Source organism: Mus caroli, unplaced genomic scaffold, assembly GCF_978045245.1.
Source record: "Mus caroli unplaced genomic scaffold, Mus_caroli_1 scaffold_5, whole genome shotgun sequence".
In the NCBI taxonomy this organism is placed as follows: Eukaryota; Metazoa; Chordata; class Mammalia; order Rodentia; family Muridae; genus Mus; species Mus caroli.
In genome coordinates, this window is record NW_028227260.1 from 89,316,547 (window position 1) to 89,330,379 (window position 13,833).

Genomic DNA, 13,833 nt, shown 5'->3' on the forward strand with positions numbered 1-13,833 from the left:
CAGCACCAGATTAGACATTGAGTTATGTTCTTTTCTCACAATAGTTCTCTCCATTTTTGTTGTTGTTGTTTGGTTGGTTTGCTTTGGTTTTGGGTGATATACTGAAAATTTTTCTGCTTTACTCTAAATAGCATGGACATTACAATAGGGGATACTATGTACTATTTAACTGTGATTTTCATTTTGATATGGATGTTTAGATTCTTGCTAGATTCCCAGACATCACTCTCCCAAAACTGTAATTTCTTACCTAGTCATTACTGCAGAAAAGTGAGATTGAAAAGTCAGTTAAATCTCTTAATCTAGTAACACTCTCCGTTTCAATATATTGTATTGGTTCTTACTTCTTTAATGATTCTGATTGAATATGAAAGTTGAGCTCCTATGGTGGCTTTTTTATGCCACTGTATTTTGTAGCTACAGGTAGCAGAGACTCAGCTTCATGATGCAGCTAATGGCAGAAAATGAATAGAAGGAAATGGAGTGACAAAGAAGCAATTTCCTACACTTTTGCTTTTCATTCTTAGAGAGATGTCTATTTCCTATGGTGATGGTGCTTCGCAAAGAGAGAATAGTGTCTCTTGCTAGCAATTACTCTGCATTTATCACTTTGTTCCTTCTTCATCCATGTAAGAATGTACAATCTGTCCATGAGGAAGAATTTGTCCAACTCACCAGGTTCTGTATAGGACAAAATGGTAAAACAATTGCCACTAGCTGGTAGGGAATAAATCAATTCCCTGTTCAATCTTATTAAGTCCAGGTAGAGCCTCCAAATAACAGTGTTTTTGTGTCTTTAAAAACCAAATTATGTTATATGAATATGTTTTTGTTTTAATCCCAGATATGGGATAAAGGGTTGCTTCAGATTATCCACAGAAGCGATAATCTGTCTTGTGCACTAATGGGTGTGATTTTGCCATCTGAATATAGTTTAAATTTGGAGTCCTGGGGACTCTTTTGAGTATATATAAATGCCAGAACATATAAATGCCAGAGGCTCTGGTGACTGCTGCTCCAAACCCCTGCTGCTGCCCTTGCTACTGCTGATCCTTGCTGCTATTTTCTACTACTGCTGTTGTTGTTTGCTGATTGCTTTTTCTGCTTACTGGATTACTGGTTGCTGGCTGGATATATTCTGATGACAAAGATCAACCTTCCCTCAAAGAACTGAACTCCACTAATCAGCAGGACATAGTTTAGCAAGATCAATAGCCCCTTACCCTTCTACCCTTCTTTCTAGTATATCTAGTGTTGTTGGGGGTGAGGGGTGGGAGGGATTAGTGTGCAGAAGGGTGGTAGAAAAAAAGATCCCAATAAAGTACCCAAAGTACTATTACACAATGCCACTGATAATGTCCTAAATATCATCTGGGTTTATATCAGCCCAGACTCTTAGTAAATAAACAGGAGGATTGCTACCCAAATTCAGCATTCTTCAGAAATCTTGTGAAGTTGATTTTTGCTTGTCAGGAAAAACCATTATTTCCTTTGACTGTGCATACAGTTCACGACCACCAGCAATGGGGCATCTATTTCCTTATTAAACAATCCCACAACAAAACAAACTCTTCCTGTTAGCTCTCAAGCTTTCCTGGCCTAGAGACTCCTTCCACTACTCTAACTCCCAGGCGTATGGAGTACACTCAACAGAGGGCATTAACTTTCATGTTTGTTTTTGGCTTAGTAGGAAAATTATTGTTAAATTTATGTTGTTCATCCATTATGCTGATTTTGTCTAGAGGAAACATGTATTGTGAAACTTTAATTTTTTTCAAATCCTATTTTTAATGATGGTTCTTAAACCTTCCTTGTAATCCACCACCCACCAAAGGTAATGGAAAAGAAAGGATTCAGAGAAGTGGACCTGTTTAGAAAGGTTCTTTGGAGCAACTCCGGTCTGTGTTGTCTGGAAATTGGCAGCTCAGTTCACAGGTTAGCAGGCTGCTGCAGCTCAATTCACTCAAGAACACTTCATGGATACACCAGCAATCCAGTTCAGTAAAGTCAGGTGGGCAACAATGGTGACAAGACCTAGCAGAGACAGCCAGGCCTCAGTCTTAGCTTGAATAAGTAGGAGAGACAAACAGGAACACCAGGAGAATTTCTTAGCTCTCCCTCTCTCAGAGAAGCAAAGATCATCAAAGATGGGAAACCCACAAATATTGCACAGCTAGCTGTACCAGCAAGCCAAGTTCAGACTTAGTCACTCCATGGAGTCCCATTTATACACTCTAAACATCATACCTCCTCCCCAGGCCTGGCCTCAGCACAGGTCTTGCCTCAGCATGTACATCCAATCAGCCCAAGTCCTTGGAAGTGGCAACAAATTGCAGTACACAACCAGAAACTTTTTGGTGCATTTCTTTTCATGGAATCTTGACAAATGTGGCTCAACTATGCCATGTAAGCCTTACCAATACATGCCTGTCATTAGCAAAGAATCTATCATCAGGTGTCTTTTCACATGCTTGCTTTAGCAGAACATCCTCTTTCCTCTGTGTGCTTCAGCGAAACAATCTTTCAAGAGTATGCCTTAGAGAAAGTATCCAAGGAGCTAAAGAGATCTGCAACCCTGTAGGTGCAACAACATTATGAACTAACCAGTACCCCAGAGCTCTTGACTCTAGCTGCATATGTATCAAAAGATGGCCTAGTCGGCCATCACTGGAAAGAGAGGCCCATTGGACTTGCAAACTTTATATGCCCTAGTACAGGGGAATGCCAGGGCCAAAAAGTGGAAATGGGTGGGTTGGGGAGTGGGGGGGAGGGTATGGGAAACTTTTGGGATAGCATTGGAAATGTAATTGAGGAAAATACATAATAAAAAATATTAAAAAAAAAGAGTATGCCTTAGCCTTCCACATCTGTGTCCACTTTAATGAAACGTCCCTTCACTTGTGCCCCAGCAAAACACCATCGAACTTACTTTCCAAAGAACCCTTTTATTTCGACTTCAGTATTATTTTCTGTTAATTGGTAATTCTGAATTGGAGGTTTCTGTGGTACTATGTTTAAGACATATGGATGCAATAAGAAATTTGAGGAGACTTACTTCTGTGTTATTTCTCAGGTTCCATTATCCTTCCCACTTTCATTCTACCATTCAGAGCTTATTTATACTTCTTATATTCAAGGTATTAGTCATGAGGTGGAATTTTTGTTGTTTTTTTGTTGTTGTTTGATGGTTTTTTTTTAAATTTTTAATATCTTGAATTTTTATTTTAAATTTCTTTATATTATTATTAATCATTCCATTCGTGTACATCTCAAATAATATCCCCCTTCCCGGTTACCCCTCCACAAACCCTCCCTCCTACATCTGCCCTCTCCCCCCTCCCATTTGCCTGTGTGAGGATGCTAAAGACAGGGACAAAAATTGGAGCAGAGACTGAAGGAAGGGCCATACGGATGCCACCCCACCTGGGGATCCATCCTGTCTGCAGATACCAAACCCCAATACTGTTACTGTTGCCGAGAGGTGTAAGGCTTACCAATACATGTCTGTTATTAGCATGTGCCTATTGCTGATAGGCACCTGGTATGTCTTGTTGCCATGCCTACTGCATATTGCCATGCCTTCCTATCATGATTGACTTTATCACCCCTGGAATCACAAACCAAAATAAAATCTTACCTCTATAAGTCACTTTTGGCCATGGTATTTTATCACAGCAGTAGAAAAGTAACTAATATATATTGTAAGAGGATATATTTGAGATAAGGGGAATGCTTCTTCAGTTTGGGTAGAACTAGAAGTTATCCTACCTGATTTGAATGCAAATAACTAACATAAAAATATTTAAGTGTAAATTACAGAGTAAAAGAATGTATTGAAGATATTACATAATACTTTCAAATTTATATCAATCAAATTAACTAGGATTATCTTAATCATGTGTCATTATTAAATGACTTTTAATTACATATCTCCATTCCTAGAGAGTGAAAATTAATGACCACAAAATAAAGGCTAAATTCTATCTTGTCATTTTCCATTCTTGTCATTTTAAACTTATTTCATACAGTGACATGCAGCACATTTAAAAATAATCAATAGCTGAACAACTTTTACATATTTTGCATACATTAATTTATACATGTAGCTTTCTAATACATTTATTCGTCATGCATTTTATAAGCACATTGCTTTCATTTTATTTTATAATTGAAATTATACTCTTTGATTCTTTAAGTTAAATAAAATTTTAAAAATCTATTAAAAATAAACCGTCATAGCCAGGTGTTGGTGGTGCATGCCTTTAATTCCAGAACTCAGGAGGCAGAGGCAGGCAGATTTCTGAGTTCGAGGCCAGCCTGGTCTACAGAGTGAGTTCCAGGACAGCCAGGACTACACAGAAAAACCCTGTCTCGAAAAACCAAAAAAAAAAAACAAACAAAAAACAAAAAACAAAAAACAAAAAAACAAAAAACACAACCTTCATGTCATTAACCAGTATAGGATAAAAGGTTTTTCCTATGAATGATGACTAAAAATCAGCCTTTTTTTTTCAACACTGGATATAGGATTCCCTTAACCTGGGAGATCTACATTTAGAGACATGACTTGTCTTCCAAAGTCTTCCAATGTACTTTTCTTTAATTCTAAAATTAAATTCTAAAAGTGTAAGTAGCAACTCTGAATAAACCTTTTATAGTAAAGTTACTATTAGCATCTCTAGCATCTCTGCAGCTTCACAACACAAGAAACTGTGGATTGTTTTTATAACTCAATTACACAAAGAGAATGAGTTAGTGGTTTTGAATTCTGCTTCTGAATGTAGCCCATTTTTCTATCCCACCAAGTTCATTGTAGTTCATTTTCCTCACTGTGCACCAGATTCATTTCAATTACATGCAAATAACTTATGCATAAATGATGAAATTAGCCAAACTGAGTCAATTATGTCTATAATTTACCAAGGTCTGGAGAAAAAATCTCCAGGACCACATTTCTTTACCTAAGTTGTATAAGGCAACATAAAGCTAACAAACTGAATTAGAAAATAGAAGTGAATGTTCCTATAGCCAAACTCCCTAATAGTTAATTACTGTCAGAATTTAGACAAAAACAACCATCTCAATATTCATGTCAAAATATTCTCATTTACTTATGGCTTAATGCTTCCTGAATTTCTCTCTCAGTTTCTCAAATTTGGAGTCTTTGTCATTTAAGAATCAATTACAAATTATATAGCCTATTGAATTGCCAAGAATCTACTTAGGTGCATATTTACTAATATCAACACTTATATCTGAGCACATCACTATTATAAATATGTTTAATGTGTTATGAACATGTGAATGTGATATGGTTCTCAGAAATATTAAAAATAAACATTTTTGAGTGATAGACATTATGCCACTCAATCTTTTATGAAATCTTAACTTGAATCTTTAACACATTCTTCTAAACATTTTATTTTGAGACATACCTAGGTCAGTTTATATTGTAAAGTAATCCTCTCATTATGTTAAACATCATTATATGCATGGTATTCATGAATACTAACTATGAATAGTTTTCAAAATATTTAAAGTTGTTCTACCTGAGATAAAGGTTGTCAAATAGAAAACTTTCTCACTAATGACTACTGGCTTTTGAAATGGGGTTATCCTATAAGCCCAAATTCACTATATTCTATAATGCAATTATATGATATCTTCAGCAGTAGGGCATTATCATCAAGTTTTGGAGGGTAGCCAAGAATATTGGCAATACTCTACAATGTTTAGAGACTATATGACTCCATTGGTTAACAACACAAACAATCCATTCCTGAAACTTGTGGTTTTCATTTGTTAGCATGAAGTACCTAGAAAGGATATTGTACTCCCTTTGTATAGTAACTCCATTTTTGGACACTATAGGACATTGCTGAATATTTTTTTTTATTTGGAGGAGTGACTGTCCCTCTTATAGTAGACTTGATATTTTATTAAATATTCTATGTCTTCAATAAAAATATATTGCTATAATCCATGTTGGGCCCTGTGCATTAAAATGTCTGAAACAATATAGACTATAGACTTTGTATTATATTATTGAACATGTACTACCAGAAAATGAGATTTATGCATTTATAATCATGCCAATGTCGAAAAGCTATATTCATGTGGGATTTTGTGGTTGTGGTTGTTGTTGTTGAAACAGGGTCTTGTTTGTGTAGTCTTTGTTGGCCTGAACTCATCATGTTGTCAATTATGCTTCAAACTCACTATATCTTCTTCAGTGTGGGATTATTGACCTTTATGACTATTCCTATCCCAAGTGCAAAACTTCAGCAATATTTTTTAATTCATTAACTTTATTTTTTATTACATATTTTCCTCAATTACATTTCCAATGCTATCCCAAAAGTTCCCCATACCCTCCCCCCCCCCAAATTCCCTACACACCCATTCCCATTTTTTTGGCCCTGGCGTTCCCCTGTACTGGGGCATATAAAGTTTGCATGTCCAATGGGCCTCTCTTTCCAGTGATGGCCAACTAGGCCATCTTTTGATACATATGCAGCTAGACACAGGAGCTCCGGGGTAATGGTTAGTTCATAATGTTGTTCCACCGATAGGGTTGCAGATCCCTTCAGCTCCTTGAGTACTTTCTCTAGCTCCTCCATTGGGGGCCCTGTGATCCATCCAATAGCTGACTGTGAGCATCCACTTCTGTGTTTACTAGGCCCCGGCATAGTCTCATAAGAGACAGCTATATCTGTGTCCTTTCAGCAAATTCTTCCTATTGTATGCAATGGTGTCAGCGTTTGGAAGCTGATTATGGGATAGATCCCTGGATAAGGCAGACTCTAGATGATCCATCCTTTCGTCACAGCTCCAAACTATGTCTCTGTAACTCCTTCCATAGGTGTTTTGTCCCCAATTCTAAGGAGGGGCATAGTGTCCACACTTCAGTCTTCACTCTTCTTGAGTTTCATCTGTTTAGCAAATTGTATCTTATATCTTGGGTATCCTAAGTTTTGGGCTAATAACCACTTATCAGTAAGTACATATTTTGTGAGTTCTTTTGTGATTGTGTTACCTCACTCAGGATGATGCCCTCCAGGTCCATCTATTTGGCTAGGAATTTCATAAATTCATTCTATTTAATAGCTGAGTAGTACTCCATTGTGTAAATGTACCACATTTTCTGTACCCATTCCTCTGTTGTGGGGCATCTGCGTTCTTTCGATCTTCTGGATATTATAAATGAGGCTGCTATGAGCATAGTGGAGCATGTGTCCTTCTTACCGGTTGGGACATCTTCTGAATATATGCCCAGGAGAGGTATTGCTGGATCCTCCGGTAGTACTATGCCCAGTTTTCTAAGGAACCGCCAGACTGATTTCCAAAGTGGTTGTACAAACTTGCAATCCCACCAAGAATGGAAGAGTGTTCCTCTTTCTCCACATCCATGCCAGCATCTGCTGTCACATGAATTTTTGGTCTTAGACATTCTGACTGGTGTGAGGTGGAATCTCAGGGTTGTTTTGATTTGCATTTCCCTGATGATTAAGGATGTTGAACATTTTATCAGGTGCTTCTTAGCCATTTGGTATTCCTCAGGTGAGAATCTTTGTTCATTTCTGAGCACCATTTTTTAATGGGGGTATTTGATTTCCTGGAGTCCATCTTCTCGAGTTCTTTATATATATATATTGGATATTAGCCCACTATCCTATTTAGGATAGGTAAAGATCCTTTCCCAATCTGTTGGTGGTCTTTTTGTCTTATTGCCAGTGTCTTTTGCCTTGCCGAAGCTTTGCAGTTTCATGAGGTCCCATTTGTCAATTCTTGATCTTACAGCACAAGCCACTGCTGTTCTATTCAGGAATTTTCCCCCTATGCCCATATCTTCAAGGCTTTTCCCCACTTTATCCTCTATAAGTTTCATTGTCTCTGGTTTTATGGGAAGTTTCTTGATCCACTTAGATTTGACCTTAGTACAAGGAGATAGGAACGGATCGATTCGCATTCTTCTACATGATAACAACCAGTTGTGCCAGCACCATTTGTTGAAAATGCTATCTTACTTCCACTGGATGGTTTGAGCTCCCTTGTCGAAGATCAAGTGACCATAGATGTGTAGCTTCATTTCTGGGTCTTCAATTCTATTCTATTGGTCTACTTATCTGTCAGTATACCAGTACCATGCAGTTTTTATCACAATTGCTCTGTAGTAAAGCATTAGGTCAGGCATGGTGATTCCACCAGAGGTTCTTTTATCCTTCAGAAGAGTTTTTGCTATCCTAGGTTTTTTGTTATTCTAGATGAATTTGCAGATTGCTCTTTCTAATTCGTTGAAGAATTGAGTTGGAATTTTGATGGGGATTACATTGAATCTGTAGATTGCTTTTGGCAAGATAGCCATTTTTACAATGTTGATCCTGCCAATCCATGAGCCTGGGAGATCTTTCCATCTTCTGAGATCTTCTTTAATTTCTTTCTTCAGAGACTTGAAGTTTTTATCATACAGATCTTTCACTTCCTTAGTTAGAGTCACGTCAAGGTATTTTATATTATTTGTGACTATTGAGAAGGGTGTTTTTTCCTAATTTCTTTCTCAGCCGGTTTATTCTTTGTGTAGAGAAAGGCCATTGACTTGTTTGAGTTAATTTTATATCCAGCTACTTCACTGAAGCTGTTTATCAGGTTTAGGAGTTCTCTGGTGGAACTTTTAGGGTCACTTATATATACTATCATATCATCTGCAAAAAGTAATATTTTGACTTCATCTTTTCTGATTTGTATCCCCTTGATCTCCTTTTGTTGTCGAATTGCTCTGGCTAGGACTTCAAGTACATTGTTGAATATGTATGTGGAGAGTGGACAGCCTTGTCTAGTCCCTGATTTTAGTGGGATTGCTTCAATCTTCTCACCATTTACTTTGATATTGGCTACTGGTTTGCTGTAGATTGCTTTTATCATGGATAGGTATGGGCCTTGAATTCCTGATCTTTCCAAGACTTTTATCATGAATGGGTGTTGGATCTTTTTGAATGCTTTTTCGGGGTCTAACGAGATGATCATATGGTTTTTGTCTTTGAGTTTGTTTATATAATGGATTACATTGATGGATTTCTGTATATTAAACCGTCCCTGGAATAAAATCTACTTGGTCAGGATGGATGATTGCTTTGATGTGTTCTTGGATTCAGTTAGCGAGAATTTAATTGATTATTTTTGCATCAATATTCATAAGGGAAATTGGTCTGAAGTTCTCTATCTTTGTTGGATCTTTCTGTGGTTTAGGTATCAGAGTAATTGTGGCTTCATAGAATGAGTTGGGTAGAGTTCCTTCTACTTCTATTTTGTGGAGTACTTTTTGCAGAACTGGAATAAGATTTTCTTTGAAGGTCTGGAAGAACTAAACCCATCTGGTCCTGGGCTTTTTTTGGCTGGGAGACTATTAATGACTGCTTTTATTTCTTTAGGGTATATGGGACTGTTTATATCCTTAACTTGATCCTGATTTAACTTTGGTACCTGGTAACTTTCTAGAAATTTGTCCATTTCCTCCAGGTTTTCCAGTTTTGTTGAGTATAGCCTTTTGTAGAAGGATCTGATGGTGTTTTCGATTTCTTCAAGATCTGTTGTTATGTCTCCCTTTTCATTTCTGATTTTGTTAATTAGGATGTTGTCCCTGTGCCCTCTAGTGAGTCTAGCTAAGGGTTTATCTATCTTGTTGATTTTCTTAAAGAACCAACTACTTCTTTGGTTAATTCTTTGAATAGTTCTTATTGTTTACACGTGGTTGATTTCACCCCTGAGTTTGATTATTTCCTGCTGTCTACTCCTCTTGGGTGAATTTTCTTCCTTTTTTCCTAGAGCTTTTAGATGTGTTGTCAAGCTGCTAGTGTGTTCTCTCTCCAGTTTCTTTTTGGAGGCACTCAGAGCTATGAGTTTCCCTCTTAGAAATGATTTCATTGTGTCCCATAGGTTTGGATATGTTGTGGCTTCATTTTCATTAATCTCAAAAAGTCTTTAATTTCTTTCTTTATTCCTTCCTTGACCAAGGTATCATTGAGAAGAGTGTTATTCAGTGTTATTCAATATTCCACGTGAATATTGGCTTTCCATCATTTATGTTGTTATTGAAGATCACCTTAGTCCATGGTGGCCTGATACAATGTATTGGACAATTTCCATATTTTTCTATCTATTGAGGCCTGTTTTGTGACCAATTATATAGTCAATTTTGGAGAAGGTCCCGTGAGGTGCTGAGAAGAAGGTATATCCTTTTGTTTTAGGATAAAATGTTCTGTAGATATCAGTTAAGTCCATTCGTTTCATAACTTCTGTTAGTTTCACTGTGTCCCTGTTTAGTTTCTGTTTCCAGGCTCTGTCCATTGATGAAAGTGGTGTGTTGAAGTATCCCACTATTATTGTGTGATGTGCAATGTGTGCTTTGAGCTTTACTAAAGTGTCTTTAATGAATGTAGCTGCCCTTGCATTTGGAGCATAGATATTCAGAATTGAGATTTCCTCTTGGAGGATTTTACCTTTGATGAGTATGAATTGTCCCTCCTTGTCTTTTTTGATAATTTTGGGTTGGAAGTCGATTTTATTCGATATTAGAATGGCTACTCCAGCTTGTTTCTTCAGACCATTTGCTTGGAAATTTGTTTTCCAGCCTTTCACTCTGAGGTAGTGTTTGTCATTTTCCCTTATATGTGTTTCCTGTAAGCAGCAGAATGTTGGGTCCTGTTTGTGTAGCCAGTCTGTTAGTCTATGTCTTTTTATTGGGGAATTGAGTCCATTCATATTAAGAGATATTAAGGAAAAGTAATTGTTGCTTCCTTTTATTTTTGTTGTTAGAGTTGGCATTCTGTTCTTCTGGCAGACTTTTTTTTGGTTTGTTGAGGGATTACTTTCTTGATTTTTCTAGGACTTGATTTCCGTCCTTGTATTGGTTTTTTTTTTTTCTGTCATCATTCTTTGAAGGGCTGGATTTGTGGAAAGATAATGTGTGAATTTGGTTTTGTCATGGAATACTTTGGTTTCTCCATCTATGGTAATTGAGAGTTTGGCTGGGTACAGTAGCCTGGGATGGCATTTGTGTTCTCTTAGTGTCTGTATAACATCTGTCCAGGCTCTTCTGGCTTTCATAGTCTCTGGTGAAAAGTCTGTTGTAATTCTGTTAGGCCTGCCTTTATATGTTACTTGACCTTTCTCCCTTACTGCTTTTAATATTCTATCTTTATTTAGTGCATTTGTTGTTCTGATTATTATGTGTTGGGAGGAATTTCTTTTCTGGTCAAGTCTATTTGGTGTTCTGTAGGCTTCTTGTATGATCATGGGCATCTCTTTCTTTAGGTTTGGGAAGTTTTCTTCTATTATTTTGTTGAAGATATTTGCTGGCCCTTTAAGTTGAAAATCTTCATTCTCATTAACTCCTATTATCCGTAGGTTTGGTCTTCTCATTGTGCCCTGGATTTCCTGGATGTTTTGAGTTAGGATCCTTTTGCATTTTGTATTTTCTTTGAATGTTGTGCCGATGTTTTCTATGGAGTCTTCTGCACCTGAGATTCTCTCTTCCATCTCTTGTATTCTGTTGCTGATGCTGGCATCTATGGTTCCAGATTACTTTCCTAGTGTTTCTATCTCCAGCGTTGCCTCACTTTGGGTTTTCTTTATTGTGTCTACTTCCCTTTTTAGGTCTAGTATGGTTTTGTTCATTTCCATCACCTGTTTGGATGTGTTTTCCTGTTTTTCTTTAAGGACTTCTACCTGTTTGGTTGTGTTTTCCTGTTTTTCTTTAAGGACTTGTAACTCTTTAGCAGTGCTCTCCTGTATTTCTTTAAGTGAGTTATTAAAGTCCTTCTTGATGTCCTCTACCATCATCATGAGATATGCTTTTAAATCTGGGTCTAGATTTTCGGTTGTGTTGGGGTGCCCAGGACTAGGTGGGGTGGGAGTGCTGCGTTCTGATGATGGTAAGTGGTCTTGATTTCTGTTAGTAGGATTCTTACATTTGCCTTTCGCCATCTGGTAATCTCTGAAGCTAGCTGTTATAGTTGTCTCTGGTTAGAGCTTGTTTCTCAGGTGACTCTGTTAGCTTCTATCAGCAGACCTGGGAGGCTAGGTCTCTCCTTAATTTCAGTGGTCAGATTATTCTCTGCAGGCAAGCTCTCTTCTTGCAAGGAAGGTGCCCAGATATCTGGTGTTCGAACATGCCTCCTGGCAGAAGTTGTGTTACACTCCCCAGAAGTCTTAGGATCCCATGGGGAATCCTGTGTGGGTCCTTGTGGGTATCCGGAGACTCTGCTGGCAAGGCACCCCGGTGCTCAAGTGGACCGGAAGGGACTTGTGCCCCAGCTCAAGCCAGGTTATCTGCTTCCCTAGTTAATTCAGTGTCAGGTTCTGCATGACTGGATTGGAGCAGACGCTGTGTTCCCCTTACCAGAGGTCTTAGGAACCCATGGGGAATCCTGTGTGTGTCCTTGCGGGTGTCCGGAGACTCCACTGGCAAGGCACCCCAGTGCTCGAGTGGACCGGGAGGGACCTTCAGCAATATTTTAAATATAGTTTCTTGGAGCGCTTGTACTAAGAGAACAGTAGATATCAATGGGGATTTCTCAAACAAATCATTGGAAAGGATATGACTAGCAGCTTTGCATATGGCTCAAAAGAGTTTGAGAAGCCAAATAGTACTCACTGTACAGTGCTTCACACTATTGTATCAATCTTAATCTTAAACTCTGATACATAAAAGTCTAGAATATTTCCAGCGTGTTTAATGATGAAGGTAGATAACAGAGCATTTGAAAGGCATTTATGATGCATCCTGAAAGCCACCTTTCTAATATATAGTAAACCAATACTTCTGAGCTCTATTTTACTTCTGATATAAATCTATGAAAAAGATGCTAAAGGAAACTAACATCATCTATCTTATTTTATAATTAATTTTAACAAATATGAAAATATATTTCTTTTTCTCAAGATTTAGATTAAATATACTTTATCCTATTTCATTTCACTGTGCAATGGTAAAATCCTTTGAACAAAGTTATACATGAAAATTTAAAAGATGGATAAAAGGTGACAGACTATAGACCTTGGAAAACAAGGAACTATATGGTATTGAATCTCTTAGATTTTCTTCTTGCTTACATAACTTGACATTATATTCAAAAACAGAAAAACTTGAAATTTCAATAAAAATAAATATGTTCTTTTCAGTTTAAAATACAAAAAAACTCAACTTAGTAGAAAAGTTTCAGGTAGTAATGGTTTACTCTCAGGAAACACTGTAGGATGAACTCTGGCATCAACCTTTCTGATAATATCAAATTAGGTCATGGACTTTTAACTTCCCACTTTTCAGACTAGAATGAAGTTCCTTAACTGCCTATTGAGGTTATTCCAGAGAAAGCTGAATGGTGATGCAGGCTTTTGTTTTTATACACTATTTGGTGAGACTAAGAACCTGCCAAAAATCAAGCATTCATATAAAGGAGACCATGCCATAGGGAAGGTCTAGATGCCTACTTACAGACGTTACAAAGATTTCATTGTTCTTCCCAAATAGTGTAGTTTCAATGAAGAGACAGAACAAATTTGCACTACCATCTATATGTGCATATATACTTTGAGTGCACTGGAACCAGAGTGAGCCTTAAACCCAAACTTTAATTGGGGATATTTTAAATACAAATGATATAAAAATCCAAAAATGTGATACTGAGTGAAATATTTTTTAGAATGAATAACACTTAATTAACTAATTCAGAGAAGTAGAGACCAAGACTTTTCTCACTATTAAGTATTGAGGAATCAGTCCCAATATCCATAACTGCCCAGTAGGCTTGTTCAAATTTATTTAAGTTTTTATAT